Source organism: Solanum pennellii, chromosome 8 (assembly GCF_001406875.1).
Source record: "Solanum pennellii chromosome 8, SPENNV200".
Taxonomy (NCBI): Eukaryota; Viridiplantae; Streptophyta; class Magnoliopsida; order Solanales; family Solanaceae; genus Solanum; species Solanum pennellii.
Genome location: NC_028644.1, coordinates 45,954,427 through 45,978,929, shown reverse-complemented (window position 1 = coordinate 45,978,929; position 24,503 = coordinate 45,954,427).

Genomic DNA, 24,503 nt, shown 5'->3' with positions numbered 1-24,503 from the left:
CATTTAGAAATCCTTATGCATATTCAAGAACCAATACAAGTCATTAATGCATATTCATCAAGTCAAAACCATGTACTGTACAAGACCGAACCACCTTGAGTCAAATCAAGTCACATGAATATCAACATACTTGAATACTTGGTCAAGACAACTCTATCATCAAGTTATAGTAGCAACAAGCATAGATAAGAGTTCATTACAATATAACCAAAGCAAGCAAATTACCCATGAACCCTCATTAAGTCAACAAGTTCAATGACCATGCAAAGCCTCGTAACCTTACTCAATTAAGTAAACTCAACAAGACGTATAACCAAATGTCCAACTTTACATATCATCATACTTTAGCCATAGAGATCAACACATATTCATAATTGAAACCAATCACCATGTAGTATCATCAGTGTGAGAGATCATCACATACATAACATGTACAATCATAAGAATATTCCTATATATGAACAACCATCTAAAGCTTCCTTAAAGGCAAACTGGTGCAAGGCATAGGTAGAGTCTCATACCCCTACCTAAGCTAAGTCAAACCTATTAACTCAGCTTAGTTGGTTTGTACTTCATTACTTCGTTTAAGTTTACGGAACACTTGACATAACCGACATAGACCATAAGAGCAATTTGTGGAATCCAGTGTTGTAAAACCTTACACCGATTGAAGGTGGTCTACCGGCCAAAGTAAAACCAAAGATAAACTTGGCTTTCTAGGTGGATCCACTTGCTAGTCTTCCTATGGGGGAAACATAGTTCAAGAACTAAGAGATAGGTATGAACTCTCTAAATGCCACTTGGAAATTGGAGCTTCATCTCATGAGAACCCATAGGATGAGTAATCCCTCATTGGGGATTCAAAACCTCCTGTGGAACTATAGGGTGAATCTTTCTTTATGGAAAGTCAATACCTCCCATTGTAAAGTTCACTCGGTGCTAAGATATGTACTTTTTGAAATGTCTTTAATGTCTTTATTAATCATCATAGCTTAATGTAGGTCATAGGGTATATCGCTTGTATAATAATCATCATCATAGCTCAATAAGAATTACATAAGTATAGCCTTTCAGTACAATTCATATAAGTGAGGTTAGCACATTTACATATACATTCAAATCATGATAAGGCACATCTGTAAGTTATCACCATCCTTATACCATTTACATCTTAGCCAATACCTAACAAACCATATTCAAGACATTTCAATTCAACATCATATCAACCCTATCAATCCTAATAAAAGATATACCTCAATGCAACATCATCACTTAATCTCAAATAACCACAATAGGAGTAAAGAATAGGGATCACAAGACTTGCCAAGTCTCCTTCATCATCCATCATCAAGGTATTACCATCAACTCTTAACTCAACCCAATGAGGGTATAATATCATAACACAATACTACCAATCATGATAACAAAGCCAATTGAACCACTACATCACAATCCATCACTAGTTCATAGCTTAAGATAAGAGACTTAGGTCAAACTCTTAATCTAGATCAATTACTCAAGAACTAGAATGAAAGGACTATAATTCATCCTAATCTATTCATAATTCATACAATAACATCATCTAGTAGTAATTTAGTCAATAACCAATTCAATTGAACCAACATTACACAATTCATATCAAGATCACAACCTAGGGTTAAGGGGAAAAGGTCATCTTCTACAAACAAGGCCAATCCATTAAGAAATAACATAATTTTGTTATAATACATGTTAATCTATTCATAATATCAAAAATAAATCATATACAAATAAATTCACAAGATCAATTTCGAGATTAGAAAAGACCCACTTGAATTTCATACTTTTGAAATCAATTTGATGGAACCCTTTGGGGAAAGAGGTGGCAAAGGTGAAAGGAATCCCATAAATTATTGTTTGATGAAGATTGATGAAGAAACTTTGGTGATTGGATCCCTAGAAACCACGTTGACCTTGAATTCTATGGAGTTTTTCAACTTGAGAGAGAAAGAAGAGAGAGGGAAGAGCGTTTGTCTTTGGAACTTATTAGAGCTTAGGTTAGTCTAATTAGGTTAGGGTCTTTATATAGGTTGTTAATTAACATAATTAGACCTCCCCTAACCTCCCAACTAAGCCAAATAAATAAATGAATTAAATAAAAACCTGCAGCAAAACAATGCCTCCACAGACGAGACCACGATCGACGGACCGTGTGTCCATCGACGGGCATTGTTCCCTCCGTGCTGCACACTCGTCGATTAGTTCATAGACTTTCTATTTGCAAGATTCCAAAAATTTATCTAAGTCTCCATCGACGGAAGCAGTCCATGCCCCATCGATTGGACAACGGATCGTGGGTTGCATCTGTTGGTGGACACTGGCTTGGGCAGCCTTTGACACCAAAATGCTAGGGTCCTCCTCAAGGGCCCTTGGTTGGTTCTTGAGGAGTCTCACCCGGACGTTTCGACTATGAATCAACCCTAATACATGTTAGACACCCTTCCACCAAAATTCATCTATTTACGACTCTGAAAAGCTAGTCAAATAGGCTAAGGCAGCTAGTACCTCATTAAACTAGTTTTCGGACGTCATGGACGTTCTTTAATGTTTGGGTTTCTAAACTTCCTAAACGATTTATATTCATTAGAATAGAACTTAAAATAGTGTCTAAACCTTTTGAAACTTTAGTCTCTAGAATATGTCTTAGACTTTCGAAGTGTTACATTATCCCCCCCCCCCCACATCAGGAACATTTATCCTCGAATGACACTAAAATCTTTAAAAAAGGGAAGGAATAGACTCAAGACTAGCAGCCCAACCAATCAACTATGCATGACAACGTGAGTTAAAACATCAATCATGACATTTACACATAGCAATTCTAAAACTTTAATTACCACCCATAAGGCTCCAAATCACATAATGAGGAATTTACTTTTCACAACAACATGAGCTCAACATACCATATATGAGTCAATTATGCTAAAGCTCAACTTACAAAACTGTTCAATCATAAAGAATCATCATGTCAAAATGCACAACATAACTCAAAACAAGAAGAATTGTAGATTTTCAAGTCAATATACAGAATTCACTGTAATTTCATCACCAAAAATGCACATTTTTGCAAAACTTCACCAAAAATCAAGAAACTTCAATTTTGTCATTATTTTAATTATTAAGAGGAATAACTAACCTTCGTTATCAAATAGATGAGGGTAACGGGACTTCATGTCGGACTCGGCTTCCCATGTTGCACCCTCAACTAGGTGGTTTCTCCATAACACTTTTAAGGAGGCCACGTCTTTTTTCCTCAACCTCTTCACTTGACAACCAAGGATTTCTACCGGGACCTCCTCATAAGAGAGGTTATCCTTCATACCAAGACCCTCAATAGGAAGAATAGACTCGGGATCACCGATACACTTGTTAAGCATAGAAACATGGAAAATTGGATGAACCGAAGATAGTTCACTAGGGAGTTTCAACTCATAGGCAACCTTACAAACCCTTTGCAAGATTTCATAGGGACCCACATAAAGAGGACTCAACTTCCCTTTCTTGCCAAATTTAACCTCCCCTTTCATAGGCGAAATTTCAGGTACACCTTATCACCTTCTTCAAACTCTAATTTCCTTCACCTATGATCGACATAAGACTTTTGCCGGCTATAGGCTTATTTCGAACGATTCCTTATGATACAAACCTTCTCCAAAGTCTTATAAATCAAATTGGGACCCAAAAGTGAAGACTCACCCACTTCAAACCATCCAATTGGAGATCTACATCTCCTACCATACAAGGCTTCATAAGGTGTCATAGATATATATATGAATGGTAGCTATTATTGTAAGCAAACTCTACCTAAGGCAAATGCTTATCGATTTCCATTGAAATCAATGATACAAGCTCTATGCATATCCTCAAGGGTTTAAATAATTCGCTCCGCTTGACATTCATTTGGGGATGAAAAGCGGTGCTTAACTTCACCTTGGTACCCAACCCTTCTTGGAATGACCTCCAAAACCTAGATGTGAATTGTGAACCCCTATCCGATATGATGGATAACAAAATACGATGGAGACACACAATCTCATCTTTGAAGATTCTTGTATAATCCTCCGCCAAGTAAGTAGACTTGACGGGAATAAAATGAGCGGATTTGGTCAACCTATCCACGACCACCCATATAGTGTCATATTGCTTTTGTGTCCGAGGCAAACCTACCACAAAATCCATATTGATGTCTTCCTACTTCCAAGTAGGATTATGGATTTCTTGAAGTAAACCACCCCGCTTTTTGTGTTCGTCTTTCACTTATTGGCAATTTGGACACTTAGCAACAAATTCCATTATGTCCTTCCCGCTATGTCCTTTTTCAAACCTTCCCACCAAAATACTTCCCTAAGTTCATGGTACATCTTTGTCGAACCCAGAAGAATGGATTAACGGGACCCATGAGCATCCTCAAGAATACGGTTCCTCAAACAATCTATATTAGGATCACACAACCTTTCCTTGATACCTCAATAGACCATACCCCCTAAGTAGAATGACTCATCAAGCTTAACAAGAACTAATTCCTTCAACTCCATCTATGGTTGGTCAAGGTGTTGTTTGGACATCACCTAAACCACCAATGATGACTCGGAGTTATGATGGACAATAAAACCACCATTCGGAGAATTTCCCAATCTAACACCCAATCTAGCCAATCTATAAGCGTCCTTCACTAGGTTTTTCTTTGCTTCCTCTACATGAGACACGCTACCCATGGTCATACGACTTAGAGGATCTGCAACCACATTGCCCTTGCCGGGGTTATAGAGGATACTCATGTCGTAACTTTTTCAACAATTCCAATCACCTTCTTTTTCTGAGATTCAACTCCTCTTAGTATACACATAGTGGAGACTATTATGGTCGGTATACACATCAACATGAACACCATACAAGTAATGCCTCCATATTTTCAAGGCAAATACCACGACTGCTAATTCAAGATCATGAGTTGGATAGTTCCTCTCATGCGCCTTATGTTTCCTAGAGGCATAGGCTATTACTTTCCCATGTTGCATAAGTGCACACCCTAAACCCACTCGGGATACATCACAATATACAACGAAACCATTGGTACCCTCCGGTAAAGTTAACACTAGAGCGGAAGTAAGCCTATCTTTTAAGATTTGGAAGCTTCTCTCACATGCCTCCGACCACTCAAATTTCTTACTCTTTTGAATCAAAGTAGTCAAAGGAGATGCAATGGACTCAAAACCATTCACAAACCTCTGTTAATAACCCGCTTAGACCCAAGAAACTCCTAAAGTCACTTGGAGTCAATGGTCTACTCCACTTTTTCACTATGGTTTTCCTTGGATCAACCTCCACTCCCTTTCTAGAGATGATATGACAAAGAAATGCCACCGACCTCAATCAAAACTTGCATTTGCTAAACTTGGCAAATAATTGGTTCTCCTTAAGCACTTGTAGCACCACCCTCAAATGGTCCATGTGATCATCCTCATTTTTCAAATATACCAAAAAGTCATCAATGAAGACAATGACAAATGAATCTAGGTAACATTGAAACACCTTATTCATGAGATCAATAAACATAGCCGGGACATTAGTGAGATCAAAGGACATTACTAAGAACTCATAGTGACCATATCTAGTCTGAAATGCCGTTTTTGGTATATCCTCACCTCTTACCCTAAGTTGGTGATACCCCGATCTCAAGTCCATCTTAGAAAAGTATCTTGCCCCTTGGAGTTAATCAAACACATCGTCAATCCGAGGGAGAGGATACTTGTTCTTAATAGTGATTTTATTGAGTCGACGATCATCGATGCATATCCCAAGGGACCCATCCTTCTTTTTCACAAATAAAATCGGAGAACCCCATGGAGAAATACTAGGTCTAATGAAGCCTTTGTCTAGTAGATATTTGATTTGAGCCTTCAACCCCTTAAATTCGGTCGGAGCCATCCGATAAGGTGGAATTGAAATGGTATTTGTATCCAGTAACAAGTCGATACGAAAATAAATTTCCCGTTTGGGAGGAATACCGGGAATAGCATTAGGAAAGACCTCCGGAAATTCTCTTACTACGGGGACCGACTCAAAGGGAGGAATTTCGGACTCCAAATCTTTGACTCTTACTATATGGTATAAACACCATTTAGAGATCATCCTACAAGCATTCAAACAATACATGACGACGACCTCTAGGAATATAATTTCCCCCCTTCCACTCAAAAATGGGTTCATTTGGAAAATTAAACTTCACCACCCTTGTTCTACAATCTATAGAGGCAAAGCAAGCATGCAACCAATCCATACTCAATATGACATCAAAATCAAACATATCAAGTTCAACTAGTTCAACATGAGTAACTCTATTGGGAAACATTATAGGACAATTTCTATACACCCTCTTTGCAACAACCGACTCACCTACCGGGGTAGACACCATAAAAAGTTCATTCAAGATATCGGGCAAAATTTCAAACTTTTTAGCTACTAGAGGAGTAACAAATGACAAGGTAGCACTAGGATCAAGTAAATCATATACATTAATAGAGAAGACTTTCAACATATCGATTGTCACATCGCAAAAGCACACTCTAGAAGTTAGGGCACTCTCGGGTGCAACCGACGTACTTGACCTCTCGGAGGTTTTGTACAAGCCCTTACATATCGTTCATCACATATACATAGTGAAAAGTAGTGCAGAATAAAAACTTTTCACAAAACATAACATTGTCTTTAAAAAAATCTATCATATAAAACCATAGGAAATACTAAGTCTCAATCTCATCAAACTTAAGACACAAGAATACTTGGGACACGACCCATACAAAATATGAATATAGAAATGCTTTGTCTATTATAATACTTCAAAAAGAAACATAAAAGACATCTATGCCCTCGAGTCAAGTGAGGACATACTTCAACTTCTCTTGAACGAATGCTACGGTCCAAGTCTTCACTTCCCAAATGCTCCTCACCTACAAACAACTATAGAAATAGGAAAAAGCATTCAACCACATGTACTAAATATGACATAATGCATAAAATCATGAAAAATGAACATTTACTGGAAATATGCATCTATTCATTTTAAATATCATAATATAATCATAAGAACAACATTTATCAACTTAGAAACATATAAGAAAATATTTAGCCAAACATCATAATTTCTTAAGCCACTTTACAGTGACCTCAACTCACTGTTACATTGAATTCCTTCTCTGTACATTGAAGTTGCATACCTTCACTTTTAGACACCCTTTAGCATGTAATCATCCCACTGAAAGCTATCGTAAGATTCCCTTAAGTCACACATAGAGAGACCACCCATACACCCTCTCTAAATGTGACTAAACGACCCTCAAGACTACTTATAATGAGTCACATACGCACCTACAAGACATCAACATAAGAAAATGAGATTCTTCTACCAAAGATGATTCTAAGTATCACTTGAGTGAGTTGTGAAGCGAACGCCCATACAATCCCTTAAACACATACTCAAGAGATCCTACAGAATCCCTAGGATAGACCATTCCCACTTAATACACCAACATAGAGATGATATGACATTCTCCTTCCAAAGGCTATCAAAAGACCTACTTAAGTAAATCAAGAAGGTAACGTCCATGATTGAGCTCTTCAAGATTACCTAAGTAATCCTTAAGACTATCTAAGTCTTAGATCATGTCGTACAACACAAAAAATCTTTCCTAACTAGAGTTATTCTCAAGATTTCCCTAGGTAAGACATGCAGAGACCATCACATATGCCCTCTTCACACTTTAACTAAGGAATCCTTAAGTCGCTTTAGATTAGGTGGTCATTCATTTACATTCTTCATAACATAAGTCATTAATTCATAAGTTCATTAAGAGACCCATATAACACATAAAGGACATTCAAGTAATGGTCTTAGACAAGACCTAGGGTCTCCAACCAACACCTTCAAAGACTATTGTGCAATGTCTAGATAGTGTCCCATACCACCACCTAAATTTCATAGAACTTCTCTAACGCTAGTAAGTATCCCACATGATTAGAATAGACAATAACTGACATAGACAATGATAGCAAGACATGGAATCCGGAGTTCTATCCTACTCCAATGACGTTGTTCTACTTGCCAATGGTAAAACTTAGACACATCCCATGTAGGCACATGGTTAAAGAATATGAAGGGCATGCTTTCTATTCTAGTCTCATTCTTTGACTAAAACTACTTCCCTTACCATACTCACTCGGTGCTAGCCTTCGTTCTCATAGAGTAATTCACATTAAGGTTCATATAAAAGGGTTCCATATCTAGTTCATAACCCAATTACATTTACTCTACCAAAGAGGTCCTTTAGGGTTACCTTTCAATGGCGACAAGAAGCTCATGATGACTTCCCTAAGGAGTGATATGATATCTTTCCAGCCAATCAACCTTAAGTCCATCATTCCTTTACTTTGAAGGATACCATTACGGCTTTTTACTTCAACATTCATAACCTTACCACTAGGTTCAAGGATTCACAAAAAAGACTCTCTTAATATCATTTAAGGTCTCATGTCATTCATACATACAAGACTAAGAGATTTAGCACCCTAAGTCAAGACATCACATATTCATTTCCATACATGCATCAGGTAAGGGACACAAGTGAACCAAGACAAGACACAACATACTTCACCTTAGCACATATTACATGTCATTATAGAAACACATAGGAACAACTATTATTTTCTTTAAGTCATCCTATACAATATCATAACATCATTAATGTGACCAACATAGACTTCATATAGTCAAGTAGGAATAACCAAACATCGACCCTAAGACTATACACGCAAAGCCTTAGTCTTAGTCTAGCATGATTATTACCTACGTAACATCAAAATAGAAGATCATATATGCTTTCACATTACTTCACATATAGATAGACATTATTGTACACATAATCAACTACACAAATAACCACATCACTTCAAGTAGTGCTGACAAGTCCATGATCATTATAATACATAAAGTAACGCCGACAAGGCCACATCAATTGAAAGTAAAGCACATAACACCGCCACCATAAGTGGAACATACCAATCACAATATAATTGAAGTCTAATTAACATCAAAATAAAGGGAATAGGGCAGCGTATCACCACTCGATCTTCAATACCTCAATTCAATGCTAAATCACCCAATTCAATACCATAAGACCCTTACCAATTGGTCATGAACATCAACTCAATGTAAAAACTATCCTACTCAATGAAACTAGGTCAATTAATGTAAATTCATCAATCTAATACAACCTCTATATCAATTGAATACAATTATCACATAATTAGAAAACCCGTAAAAATCCACACCATAATTCATAAACATTAGGTTAATATCAAGTCATCCATAAATTAGTCAAAAACTAGGGTTCATTAATTACATCGGTTCATAGGTTATTTAGGCTGAAATCATCAATAGAATAACAATTTAATCCGTAATAAACGTTTAAAAACAATTAATGCAAGAACACATGGTAGAATCATGAAATTGGTCAATTCAACTTTGAAAACTTTAGAAAACATCTTTGCAAGTTGGGCTCCTTGATGAAACGAGTTTCAAGGATTAAAATCCATACATAAATGAAGCTAATTCTTCAATTTGATGAAGAATATCCACTCAATTCAACAATCCAAGCTCTTCCTTGACTTTGGACTTCAATTGAGTCATTGGGAATTCTTAAGGGATTTTGGGGTTTTGATTTTTTAGAATGAAATCCTCTAAGTGTTGAAGACTTATATACACATTTAAAATACCCAAAAAAAACCTTAGGAACCGCCAAACCTTCTATTTGGACGTGGGGTAAATTACAACTTCACCCCTCAACTTAATAGTTTACTGCATAGCACACAGACTCTCATCGGCGGGGCGTAGGTCCACACACGGACCGTCCTGTCCTCCGTCGATGGGTTAAGAGACTGGAAGATTGAATATTAGCTCCCCAGTATAATTCCCAAATGATGATACCCAACCAACGGGGCGTCGATTAACCCACTGGGCATCGACTGCCTCCGTGGTTTGGGAAGCCTTGGCACTTATTTTGGGTCCTTCCTCAAGGACCCTTAGATGGTCCTTGAGGATGTTTTCCCGGAAGTTTCCAACCCAAACATGAACGTATACAAGTTTAGCACCTCTCACATAAATTTCATCCAAAACGAATACGTAAAACTCGACGAAACATGCTTAGAAACACGCGGTCATTTCAAAGCACATCTTTTGAACGTTATGGACGTTCTTGGACGTTTGACTTCCAAACTTCACGAAACTTTACACACTGCCAATATACATCATAATAACTCATTTAAGGACCTTGTAAAATCATTAATCACACAAAAACACATTCAACCACATATGAGGCACATAGGTGACTTAGTCGTCGAACGTCTTGGTCGTCCCTTGACGTTTGACTTCCAATGCATCTAATACTTTAGATACTGCCTCAATACCATATAATAGACATATTTAGGACCTTATACCATCTATACCAACATGTTAGTCTCTATTTCACCTAAGTCATTTTCGGGGTCTTACACCGGTCACCACCTCGGGGGAAGTCTCTTGCTCACCTCTAGAGTGGAGAGCATAAAAATGATTATTCTTCAGAGCATCATTAGGAACAATTGCTTGAGCTTCACCACTATTTCCCCTTAACATTAGGGAAATCCCTAACCTTGTGCCACTCTAGCCACAACCAAAACAATTGCCCATTCCAACTAAGCATTCTCCTAAATGACCTTTTCCATATTTGGAACAAGTAGGCTTCTTGTTCGGTGAGCTAGTTTCCCTTACCTTCTTAGGCTTAGAGTTAGACACCCTATTGTCACGAGCCTTTGGGAACTTGGAAGGAACTTGATTAGAGAACCTTTTGAACCTTGGATATGAAGCCTACCCGTTGAAGAACCACCATCAAAAGATCTTGCCCTCTTGGCATATCTACTCTTTCTCTTAGCCCTTGCCTCTTCCAGTTGTTGAGCATGAATCATGAGACTAGAAATGTTCATATTGTTATGTAATATATCCGAATGACACTCTTCTTTTAAGTCATCTGACACTCCCATCACAAAGTTGTTCATTTCATCCCTATGATCGGAAACCAAAGAAGGAGCATACTTTAACTATTTAGCGACTTTCAAGGAGTATTCAAGTACACTCGTACCTCCTTGATGAAGGTTGATGAACTCCACCACCATAGTTTTTGCTTATCCCTAGGAAAGAATCTATAAAAAAAGCCTCCTTGAAAGCCTCCCAAGTCACGGGTCCACCTCTCAAAGACCTATTGTCCCTCCATTGAACGTACCACGATTGAGGTAGATCTTTGAGTTGGTAAGTGGCTTACTCGTCCTTCTAACGAGTAGTAAACCTCGTAGCATAAAGGATTTAGTAGATTTCATCAATGAACTCTTGGGGTCTTCTTCAACCTTTGACCCATAGAAAGTAGGGGGATTCATCCTAGTGAAGTCCCTCAAATGGGAGGCCATGGTACCAACATGTTAGTTTGCTCGGGATACAACCTCCCGTTAGCTCGGGTCGTCATGGCTTGAGCTTGGGTAGTGACGGATTGTGCTGGAGTAGTAATGGCTATGCATATGGAGAAGAGCAGCCCTTATGTCACCATCTGTCAAAGGAAGAGGATTGACCGGAAGCGTGGTCATCATTTACATCTTCTTCACGAGGATGAACTTGATTGCCTCGAGAAGGAGCTCCCGCATTGGAAATCTCTTCTTCAAGTCTTCGTGCCGCGTTGCATTGAGTATTCATTGCCTATAATCACAATAAAATGATTAGATGCTAAAAGCACGTAAGTTCAAAACTCTAGAGGCACGATATTGGACTTCTAAGAAAGTGAGAGTTTCCTAAGCATTACATAGGTTCCTATCCATAACTGTGGCACGCTTCACAAATATGAGTATGAATCTACATAGTCGTGGTTGAGAGAGACATCAACTCAAAGATATCCAATTTCATGCTCTGATACTAAGTTTGTCACATCTAGGGAGCACCCCTTAGACGTAACCGGCATTGTCGTCCTCTTTGAGGACTAAGTCTAGCCTCTAAGATTACATCATTACATTCATAGGTCAAAAATGTGGGAAATTTAAAACATTCTTTACTTATACATTGAGGTTTACATAGACCTCTACATACACATGATATTTATATCGAGTATATATAAACCCTTCGTATATGAAGTTTACATAGTCTTCTACTTTTATTGCACATAGATATATAAGATATAACAGTCTCAAATGGATGTCTCATCTCACAACCATCTGACAAAAATATAACAATTTGGGCGTAACCGATACATTAATGTAATAAATCCATATATAGGCTATACAACGTTTAGTACTCAAATGAAAAGGAAAGAACAAAGAAGTCTTAAAACTAGTACAACTTCATAAGGTTGATATTGGCAATTCCCTCAAAAAGTGAGGACCTACCCAACTTTGATGATTGCGAATTTCAAGTATTCTTCAAAGTCGTCTAAAAAGACCTTCAATGACCGGAAGCTAAAATGTTGGAGAAAGGGAGAAAATGGGTTTAATACACCAATTGTACTAAGTAACCATATGCACACATATCATAAAATCATGCTAAAAAGGGACATTTCATTGAAACATGCTATTTTTTCATTTAGAAAGTCTTATGCATATTCAAGAACCAATACAAGTCATTAATACATTTTAATAAGTCAAAACCATATATTGTACAAGAATGAACCACCTTAAGTCAAATCAAGTTACATGAATATCAACATACTTGAACACTTGGTCAAGACAACTCTATCATCAAGTTATAGTAGCAACAAGCATAGATAAGAGTTCATTACAATATAACCAAAGCAACAATTACCCATGAACCCTCATTAATTCAACAAGTGCAATGATCAAGCAAAGCCCTCTAACGTTACTCAATCAAGTAAACTCAACAAGACGAATAACCAATGTCCAAGTTCACATAGTATATCATTAAGAGTACACATCATCATACTTTAGCCATAGAGATCAACACATATTCACAACTGAAACCGATCATCAGTTAGTATCATCAATGTGCAAGATCATCAGTTGGCCATAAGCATATTCGTATGCAAGATCAACCTTCTAAAGCTTCCTTCAAGGAAAACTAGTGCAAGGCAAAGACAGAGTCTCATACCCCTAGCTAAGCTAAGTCAAGCCTCTTAAGTCACCTTAGTTGGTTTGTACTTCATTACTTCATTTTAGTTTAGGAAACACTTGCCTTAACCGACATAGACCACAATAGATGAGTGTGGAATCCGGTGTTGTAAAACCTTATACAAATGGAAGGTGGTCTACTGGCTAAAGTAAAACCAAACATAAATGTAGCTTTCTAGGTGTATCCACTAGCTAGTCTTCCTATGGGGGCAACATAGTTCAAGAACTAAGAGATAAGTATGAACTCTCTACATGCCACTTGGCAATCGGAGCCTCATATCATGGGAATCCATAGGATGAGTATCCCTTGTAGGGGAGTCAACACCTCATGTGGAACTATAGGGTGAATCTTCCTCTATGGAACGTTAATACCTCCCATTGTCAACTTTAGTCGGTGCTAAGTTAAGTCCCTTTTGAAATGTGTCTAATATGTGTCTTATTTTGGTAGACCCATGTCCCTTACTTGATACATGAATGTTATGAATATGATGCTTGACTTAGTAGGCTAAAGCACCTTTGTTGTGAATCTATATGTATGAATCGAATATGATCTCGAATGTTATGATATCCTTGAAGAACCTTTTAGAAAGAATGTTATGATATCCTTGAAGTTGAAAGTCGTAATGGTATCCTTCTTGTGTGAATTATGGACTTAGGGTTGTATGGTTGGAACAATATGAAATCATCCTTACGGAAGTCATTGAGCTATCTTAATAACCATTGTTAGCAGCCCTAGCGGACCCTCTTTGCTAAGGTGTAGTATATGAACAAGATATGGTACCTATTCATATGATCCTTTATTGAATTACTCTATGAGAACAAAGGCTAGCACCGAGATAATATGCTTAGGGAGTATCTCTAGTTAAGATGGAGATTAGAGTACAAAGAAACCCTTGATATTCCTTAACCATGTGCCTACACGGGTTGTGTCCTAGTTCTACCATTGGCAAGTAGAACACCCTTTATTGGATTAAGGTTGACTCCGCATTCCATACCTAGCTAGTATGGTCTATGTCGTTTATTTCCTATTCTCATTATATGGGATACATGATAGTGTTCGATAGGTTCTATGAAGTTTAGGTAGTGGAATGGGACACTATCTAGACGTTGCAAGAATAGACTTTGAAGATATTAGTATGTGAGTTCCCTAGGTCTTCTCCAAGACCATTATGTCAATGTAATTATGTGTTGAATGTCTCCTAAATGGTTTAATGAACCTAGTGACTAAATCTAAATGCATGTTAATTGAAAGGTACTTATCTTGAGTAGATTTAAGGATTGCTTAGGTAGGCTTAGAGAGGGTGTATGGGCGTTCTCTTCATGTCTTACATAGGTGAGTCTTATAGTAATTCTAGGTAGGGAGTTGAATGAATTAAATGGGAATAATCTTATCTTAGGTAGTATAAAGGAATCTCTTTGGTGTGTGTGAAGGGATTGTATGGGCGGTCGCTTCACAACTCACTCAAGTGAGAGAATCACTTTTGGTAGGAGGGTCTCATGGTTATGTGAATTGAAGTAATATTAATGTGATATTGTAGAATAAGCTTATATGAGCTTATGTTAACTTATATGACATCGTATACTTATTTTAATAAGCTTTACTCAAAAGAGCATGTTTTATACAAATGTCCTTTTAGCATTATTTTATTGCATTATGACATACATAGTACATTCTAATGTACTAATTCCATATATTTTGTCTATCACTAAAGATGTAGGTTACATTTGAGAATAGTCTCGAAGTGAAGCTTGGATTAGCATTCCATTCAAGAAAGAGTTAGTATGTCGTCACTAGATTTGTGGACATCATTATGTTTAGATTTCCTTATTGAAAGTATTGTAATAGACTTAGCTATTTTTTATATGTTGAAGTATGGGTCGTGTCCCAAAATATCTAAGATCGCGACTATGAGACTTAGCCTTTCGTTATGTCTTTCTATAAAAGAGATATTTGGAAATATTAATATTTAGTGTGAACAGTTTAAATTTGCACTACTTTTCATACATGTATGCAATGAATGATGTCAAAGGGCTTGTACAAGACCTCCGAGAGGTCAAGTATGCCGTGTTGAGATACGAGAATACCACACCTAAGAAGGTGTACACTCAAGTCGTGACAAAGTTGGTATCAGAGCATAGGTTATGAAAGTGGTCTTAAATTTTAAAGTCTCATTAAAGCCACGTCTAATAAAGTCTTGTGCATCGGTGTGAGTCACGACACAACTATGAGCGAGAGCATATAGGACGATAGAGTTTCACTTTCTTCATTAATTTTGTGTCGTGCCAATGGAGTTCAGGTTTTAAGTGTCTATTCCTAATATCTTCTTTTGTGATTTTAGGAGATGACAACAAGAAGGATGTCCGCAAGAATGTTGGAAGAAGGAGTGCAAGAGGAAGCTCCCTATAACACTTCGAAATATAAGACGTGTTCTAGAGCCCAACATAAGTGTAAAAAGGTTTAGACACTATTTTAAGGTCTATTTTAAGGTCTATTTTAATGTCATTAAGAAGGTCTAGAAACAAAAATGTCAATGAACGTCCATGACGTCTGGGAACTAATTCAATGAGGTGTTAGTGTGCCTTAGCTTATTTGACTAGGTTTTAGGAGTCGAAAAATGATGAAAATTGGTGGAAGGGTGTCAAACACACATTAAAGTTAGTTCATAGTCGAAACGTCTTGGCACGACTCCACAAGGACCAACCAAGGGCCCTTGAGGAAGACCCTTACACTTTGACAAGAAGTTGCTAAAATGCAGTGTGCACAGAAGAGTGCAATCAACGAGGCATGTGTCAATCGATGGGGATTCGATGTCCACCGTCGATGAACACTAAGACAAATTCAAGAATAACCTGTTTTGCATAGTCTCTGAACTCATCGACGGATGTGCAGCACAGAAGGGAACAGTGGTTTTGCTGCACGTTTTGAATTAATTCATTTAATTAGTTGGCTTACTTAGAAGGTTAATTAGGGATTATGGGTGGTCTAATTAAGTTAGTTATTTACCTATATAAAGACCCTAAGCTAATTAAACCAACCCAAGCCCTCAATATTTTTCCCAAACCCAACACTCTTCTTTCTCTATCAAGTTGAAGAACTCTATAGAAGTCAAAGTCAAGGTGGGTTTTAGTGATTCAATCACCAAGGTTTCTCCATGAATCTTCATCAAACAAACACTTATGGGATTCCTTTCACCTTTGAGACTTCTTTCCTCAAAGGGCTCGATCAAATTGATTTTAAAAGTTGAGTTTTCATGTGGCTCTTTTCCAATCTCCAAATTGATCTTGTGAATTACATTGTTTATGATTTACTTTGGATATTTTGAATATATAAACTAGTATTCTATCCTTATTATGTTATTTATTGATGGATTGGTCTAGTTTGTAGAAGATGACCTATTCCCCTTAACCCTAGGTTGTGAGCTTGATATGAATTGTGTAATATTGGTTCAATTGAATTATTTATTGGTCGAATTACTATGCTATGATGTTTTTGTATCAATCATGAATAGATTAGGATGAATTATAGTCTTATCATGCTAATTCTTGATAAATTTATCTTGGTTTTGAAGTATGTTATGAATTTGACATAAGTCTCTTATCTTAAGGTATGAATTAGTAATTGATTGTGATGTAATGACTCAATTGGCTTTGTTGTCATGTTGGTTATTGATTTATGATTATGTTATACCTTATGGGGTTGATTTAAGGGTTGATGGTAAGACCTTGATGATGGATTATGAAGGAGACTTGGTAAGTCTTGAAATCCATATTTCTTACTTTAATTGTGGTAAATTGTGATTAAGTGATGATATTGCATTGAAGTATATGTATTAAGAGTTATAGGGTTGATAGGATGTTGAATTGAAATGTCTTGACTATTGTTTGTGAGGTGTTCTCTAAGATGTAAATGTTGTAAGGATGGTGATGAATTATCAATGTGCCTTATTATGAAGTGATATGTAAATGTCCTAACCTCACTTATATGAATTGTAATGAAAGGAATATACTCATGCAATTCTTATTGGGATATGATGATGATGATTATAAAGGGATATACATCCTATGACCTACAATAAGCTATGATGGTTAATAAAGACATTAAAGACATTTCAAAAGTGACTTAGCTTAGCATCGAGTGAACTTGACAATGGGAGGTGTTGACTTTCCATAGAGGAAAATTCACCCTATAGTTCCACATGAGGTGTTGACTCCCCAATGAGGGATACTCATCCTAAGGATTCCCATGAGATGAGGCTCCAATTTTCAAGTGACATGCATAGGGTGCGTACCTATTCTTTAGTTCTTAAACTATGTCCCCCATAGAAAGACTAGCTAGTGGATCCACCTAGAAATCTACATTTATGTTTGGCTTTACTTTGGCTGGTAGACCACCTTCCATTGGTGTAAGATTTTACAACGCCGGATTCCACACTTAGATCTTGTGGTCTATATCGGTTAAGGCAAGTCTTCCCTAAACTAAAATGAAGTAATGAATAGGTAGGGGTATGGGACTCTACGTATGACTTGCACTAGTTTGCCTTGAAGGAAGCTTTAGAGGGTTGTTCTTATATCTAAATATTCTTATAATAGTTCATGATATGTATATGGTGATCTTGCACATTGATGGTGTCTTATGATGTTGAATTCACTTATGAAAATGTGTTTGTCCCTATTTCTTAAGTATGATGTATGTTCTCTTAAATGATATGTTATGTGAAGTAGGGTGTTAGTCATGGTTCTTATTGGGTTTACTTGATTGAGTAAGGTTATGGGGCTTTTCTTGGTCATTGAACTTGTTGACTTAATGAGGGTCCATGGGTAATTGTCTTGCTTTAGTTATGTTAAAAAGAACTCGTATTCATGCATGTGGCTATTATACTTTGTGATACAGTTGCTTTGAATATGTGTTCAATGATATGATATGCATGTTGAGTTGACTAGACTTAGCATTGTTGGTCTTGTGATGTACATGTTTTTGACTTAATGTATATGTCTTATTGATTGGTATGGTCTTCTTGAATATGCGTAAGACTTTCTAAATGAAAAATAGCATGTTTTAATGAAATGTTCTTTTTTAACATGATTTGATAATATGTGAGCATATGGTCTCATACTTAGTATAAATGGTGTACTAACTCCATTTTCTCCCTTTTCCTCAACATTTTAAGTTTCAGTCGTTGAAGGGCTTTGAAACGACATTGAAGGAAGGCTAGGAATTCATATTCGTCAAAGTTGGGTAGGTCCTCACTTTGAGGGCAATGCCAATATCGAGCTTATGAAGTTTTTTTAGTTTTAGGACTCTTATGTTCTTTCCTTTTTATTTGAGTACTAAACATTGTATAGCCTATATGTGGCTTTGTTACATTGATGTATGGGCTAGTCCCAAACTGTTACTCTTGTTAGATGGTTATGAGATGAGACATCCATTTGAAACTATGTTATATTTTATATATCTATGTGCAATAAAAGTAGAAAACTAAGTAATCTTCCTATACGAAGGGTCTATGTATACTTGGTATTATGTGTATGTAGAGGTCTATGTAAACCTCAATGTACAAGTAACGAAAAGTTTTAAATTTTTTGCTCTTTTGACCTATGAATGTAACGATGTAAGCTAAGAGTCTAGTCTTACTCCTCAAAGAGGACGGTGATTCTGGTTAAGTCTAGGGTGTGCTCCCTGGATATGACACTCCCCAAGGTGGACTAGCTCCACAAGGAGTTCGAGTTCCTCAAGATGCTCACCAAGGTGATCAAGTCACTATTCGAGGTGAAGGTAATGAGGTTTGGTGGTTACCCCGAACATCACTAATAGGGAGATTAGAGAGGCTCTACTTACTTTAGCCCGAGACTGGAAAACTCATGTGACTAGAGATATTGGACTTGGACTGAATTCGTTGGAGAGTACCATAACCTCTACGTTGACGGACTTTGTGAGAATGAACCCTTATATATTTCTTGGCTCTATGGTGGGAGAAGATCCCCAAAAATTTCTTGATGGTGTGTATAAGGTGTTGAGTGCTATGGGGTGACTTTTAGGGAAAAGGCAGAGTTGATCAAGCGTGTTATATCCAATGGAAAGATAATAGGTCGGTTGATTTGGGTCCCATAGAGTGGGAAAAGTTTAAGGAGGATTTCTTAGAAATGTACTTTCCTTATGAGAGGGGGAAGGTGAAGATTGAAGAGTTCATTAACCTTAAGCAAGGGTAATATGACTGTTGAAGAATATTCCTTGAAGTTGATCATGTTATCTAGGTATGCTCCATCCTTGGTGTCTAACCCTAGGGATGAGATGAGTAGTTTTGTGACCGGTGTTGCCAACCTTGTGAAACAAGAGTATCTTACGGGCATGCTCCACAATGACATGAACTTGTCTAGGCTTATATTGTATGCTCAATCCATGAAGATCTACATTAAGTAGAATCTCAAGGAATTTTGAGAGGAGTGTATCCAAGGAGCAAAACCTACCTAGGTTTAAGAAGAGGGATCCGAACCATGATGGACCTAGTGATCCTAAGGTCAAGAGTGAAGGAGGTAGTTGTTCTCAAAGTTTTAGGCCTACTTGCTCTACTTGTGGGAAAAAGTACTTTGGGAAGTGTCTAGTTGGTACAAGAAATTGCTTTGGTTATGGAAAGGATGGTCATAAAGTGAGGGATTGTCCAAATATTTCATCTAGTGGAAGGGAGACAAAGGAAGACACTCTTAGCGCTTTAGAGGGTGGTGCTCCAAAGAAGAATCACTTATATTCCCTCCGAGCTAAAGGAACAAAGTCGGATGATGATGATGCCGGTAAGTATAGCTTTCCCCCTTGTGATTTTATGCGTTTTTTCTAAGTTGGGAGTAGTGGAGTTGTGATTTGTTGTCTCTTCTCTTGCATTTAATTCAAGCTTGAGAGATAGAAGGTCATAGTAGCATGTTGCATGGTGTTTAAGAGTCCAGTTGAAATTGGATTTCATTGGTTCCTTGCATTGTGCATTCTATGAAGTTATGATTATGTGGTAAAATGATTTTTCATGGTCTTATATCTCATATTGTCATGTTTTCATCATACATTTCTTAAAAGTTGCATTTTTGAATATTTGAGCATGTTTCAATATATAGAATTTGGTATTCACTGTAAAAATGTTGAATTTTTGACTAAATTGTTCTTCCATGAAAAGTGGTTATAATGTGCATAGAAATGATATGAGCATGATAATGTGTGGAGAAGAAGTTCCTCCTACATGAAATGAAGAATGTTAGTCTTATTGCATGATGAGTTATTGAAATAGTTTTACCTTCTTGTTGTGTTTCAAGTCTCTTGAAAGTGGCTAAAATGAAGCATGTGGTATTCGAGGACGAATTTATCCAAGTGGGGTAGAATGTAACACCCTAAAAATGAGCTAGGTTAAACTAGATCCCAACATGTGCGTCATGAGGTCATAAACTCCTAAAATTTCTAATAATAGTGTTAGAAGTCAGTTTGAGGAGTTAGGAAGAGTTTGGAGGTGAAACGTCTAAGACGTCCGGAAACTAGTCGAAGTTGAACTAGTATGTCGTAGTGTTTTGTATTGGAGTGTAGAGGTATTGTTTGATGATGAAATTGAGTATGGTTGGTTCCTACAAATAGCATGACATGTAAAGGGTCCAAATGTCCGAGAACGAAACCACGGGGACCAGCCTAAGGGTCCCCAAGGAGGACCCAAACATGGGCCAAGCAAGCTGCCGCGCTAGCCAAGAATAGGTAGTGGTTGCGCGTCCCACAGCTGGCACTGAGAAGGGAGAATCTAGACATGCCACGTGGAGATATCACGAACCATTCTGTCTATCACATCCCGAGAGCACCCTTAGACGTAACCAATGTCGTCGTCCTCTTTGAGGACTAAGACTAGCCTCTTAGCTTACATCATTACATTCCTAGGTCAAAATGCAGAAAATTAAAAATATTTCATTACTTCTACGTTGAGGTTATATAGAACTCTACATACACGTAATATTTATTTCGAGTATACATAGACCCTTTGTATAGGAAAATTACATAGTCTTCTACTTTTATTGAACATAGATATATAAGATAATAACATAGTTTCAAATGGATGTCTCATCGCATAACCATCTGACAAGAGTATAAAAATTTGGGCCTAGCCCATACATCAATGTAAAAAAGCCATATATAGGCTATACAATGTCTAATAATCAAATGAAAAAGAAAGAACATAGAAATCTTAAAACTAGAACAACTTTAAAAGCTTGATATTGGCATTGCCCTCGGAAAGTGAGGATCTAACAAACTTGGATGATTGAGAATTCCAAGTCTTCTTCAAAGTAGTCTCAAAAGACCTTCAATGACCGGAAGCTAAAATGTTGGAGAAAGGGAGAAAATGGGTTTAGTACACCACTTGTACTAAGTATAAGACCATATGCACACATATCATAAAATAATGCTAACAAGGGACATTTCATTGAAACATGCTATTTTTTTCATTTAGAAAGTCTTATGCATATTCAAGAACCAATACAAGTCATTAATACATTTTCATCAAGTCAAAACTATGTACTGTACAAGACTGAACCACCTTAAGTCAAATAAAGATACATGAATATCAACATACTTGAACACTTGGTCAAGACAACTCTATCATCAAGTTATAGAAGCAACAAGCATAGATAAGAGTTCATTACAATATAACCAAAGCAAGACAATTACCCATGAACCCTCATTAATTCAACAAGTGCAATGACCATGCAAAGCCCCCTAACCTTACTCAATCAAGTAAACTCAACAAGACGAATAACCAATGTCCAACTTCACATAATATATCATTAAGAGTACATATAATCATACTTTAGCCATAGAGATCAACACATATTCATAAGTGAAATCAATAATCATATAGTATTATCAATGTGAGAGATCATCATATACATAACATGTACAATCATAAGCATATTCATATATAAGAAAGCTTCCTTCAAAGCAAACTAGTGCAACATAGATAGAGTTTCATACGCCTACCTAAGCTAAGCCAAACCTCTTAACTCACCTTAGTTGGTTTGTACTTCATTACTTTGTTTTAGTTTACGGAAAAATTGCCTGAACCGACATAGACCACAAGAGCTATCTGTGGAATCCGGTGTTGTAAAACCTTACACCGATTGAAGGTGGTCTACCGACCAAAGTAGAATCAAACATAAACGTAGCTTTCTAGGTGGATCCACTTGCTAGTCTTCCTAAGGGGCATTATCATTCAAGAACTCAGAGATAGGTATGAACTCTCTACATGCCACTTGGCAATTGGAGCCTCATCTCATGGGAATCGATAGGATGAGTATCCCTCATTGGGGAGTAAACACCTCATGTGGAGCTATAGGGTGAATTTTATTCTTTCGAAAGTCTATACCTCCCATTGTCATGTTTACTCGGTACTAAGCTATGTCCCTTTTGAAATGCCTTTAATGTCTTTATTAATCATCATAGCTTAATGTAGGTCATAGGGTATATCCCTTATATAATCTTCATCCTCATAGCTCAATAAGAATTGCATGAGTATAGTCCTTTCATTACAATTCATATAAGTGAGGTTAGCACATTTACACATTCACATCATGATAAGGCACATTGGTAAGTTATCACCATCCTTATATCATTTACATCTTAGCCAACACCTAAAAAACCATATTAAAGACTTTTAAATTCAACATCATACCAACCGTATCAATCCTAATACAATATATACTTCAATGCAACATCATCACTTAATCTCAAATAACCACAATAGGAGTAAAAAGAATAAGGATCACAAGACTTATCAAGTCTCCTTCATAATCCCTCATCAAGGTATTACCATCAACTCTTAACTCAACCTAATAAGGGTATAATATCATAACACAAGACTACCAATCATGACAACAAAGCCAATTGAAACCAGTACATCACAATCCATCACTAGTTCATAGCTTAAGATAAGAGACTTAGGTCAAAGTCATAATCTAGATCAATTAATCAAGAACTAGAATGATAGGACTATAATTCATCATAATCTATTCATAATTCATACAATAACATCATCAAGTAGTAATTCAGTCAATAACCAATTCAATTGAACCAACATTACACAATTCATATCAAGATCACAACCTAGGGTTAAGGGGAAAAGGCCATCTTCTACAAACAAGACAAATCCATCTAGAAATAACATAATTGAGTTATAATGCATGTTAATCTATTCATAATATAAAAAATAAATCATATACAAAGAAATTCACAAAATCAATTTTGAGATTAGAAAAGACCGACTTGAATTTCATACTTTTGAAATCAATTTGATGGAACCCTTTGGGGAAAGAGGTGGCAAAGGTCAAAGGAATCCCATAACTTATTGTTTGATGAAGATTGATGAAGAAACCACGTTGACCTTGCTTTCTATGGAGTTCTTCAACTTGAGAGAGAAGGAAGAGAATTTGTGTCTTTGGAACTTATTAGAGCTTAGGTTAGTCTAATTAGGTTAGGGTCTTTATATAGGTTTTTAATTAAATTAATTAGACCTCCCCTAACCCCTAATTAACCTCCTAACTAAGCCAACTAATTAAATGAATTAAATAAAAACGTGCAGCAAAATAGTGGCTCCGCAGACGAGACCACGATCGACGGATCGTGTGTCCGTCGACAGGCATTGTTCCGTCCGTGCTGCACACTCGTCAATAAGTTCAGATACTGTCTTTTTGCAGGATTCCAAAAACTTTTCTAAGTTTCCATCGATGGAAGCATTCCACGCCCCGCCGATTGGACAAGGGATCGTTGGTTGCATCCGTTGGTGGACACTGCCTTGGGCAGCCTTTGACCCCAAAATGCTAGGGTCCTCCTCAAGGGCCCATGGTTGGTCCTTGGAGAGTCGCACACAGACATTTAGACTATGAATCAACCCTAATACATATTAGACACCCTTCCACCAAAATTCATCAATTTCCGACTCTGAAAATCTAGTCAAATAGGCTAAGGCACGCTAGTACCTCATTGAACTAGTTTCCAAACGTCATGGACGTTCTTTCACGTTTTGTTTTGCAAACTTCCTAAACGAATTATATTAATTATAATAGACCTTAAAACAGTGTCTAATCCTTTTGAAACTTATGTTAGGCTATAGAACACATCTTAGACTTTCGAAGTCTTATAGTGTCTCAAAATTTTCCATAACCAAGAATTGAAAATATCTCCGCGACGCGCAATAGCCTGTTTGTTTTGGTCGCGTCGTTTATAAGTCATATTTTAATTGGTTAAAATGTCCACTAAGTGCAGG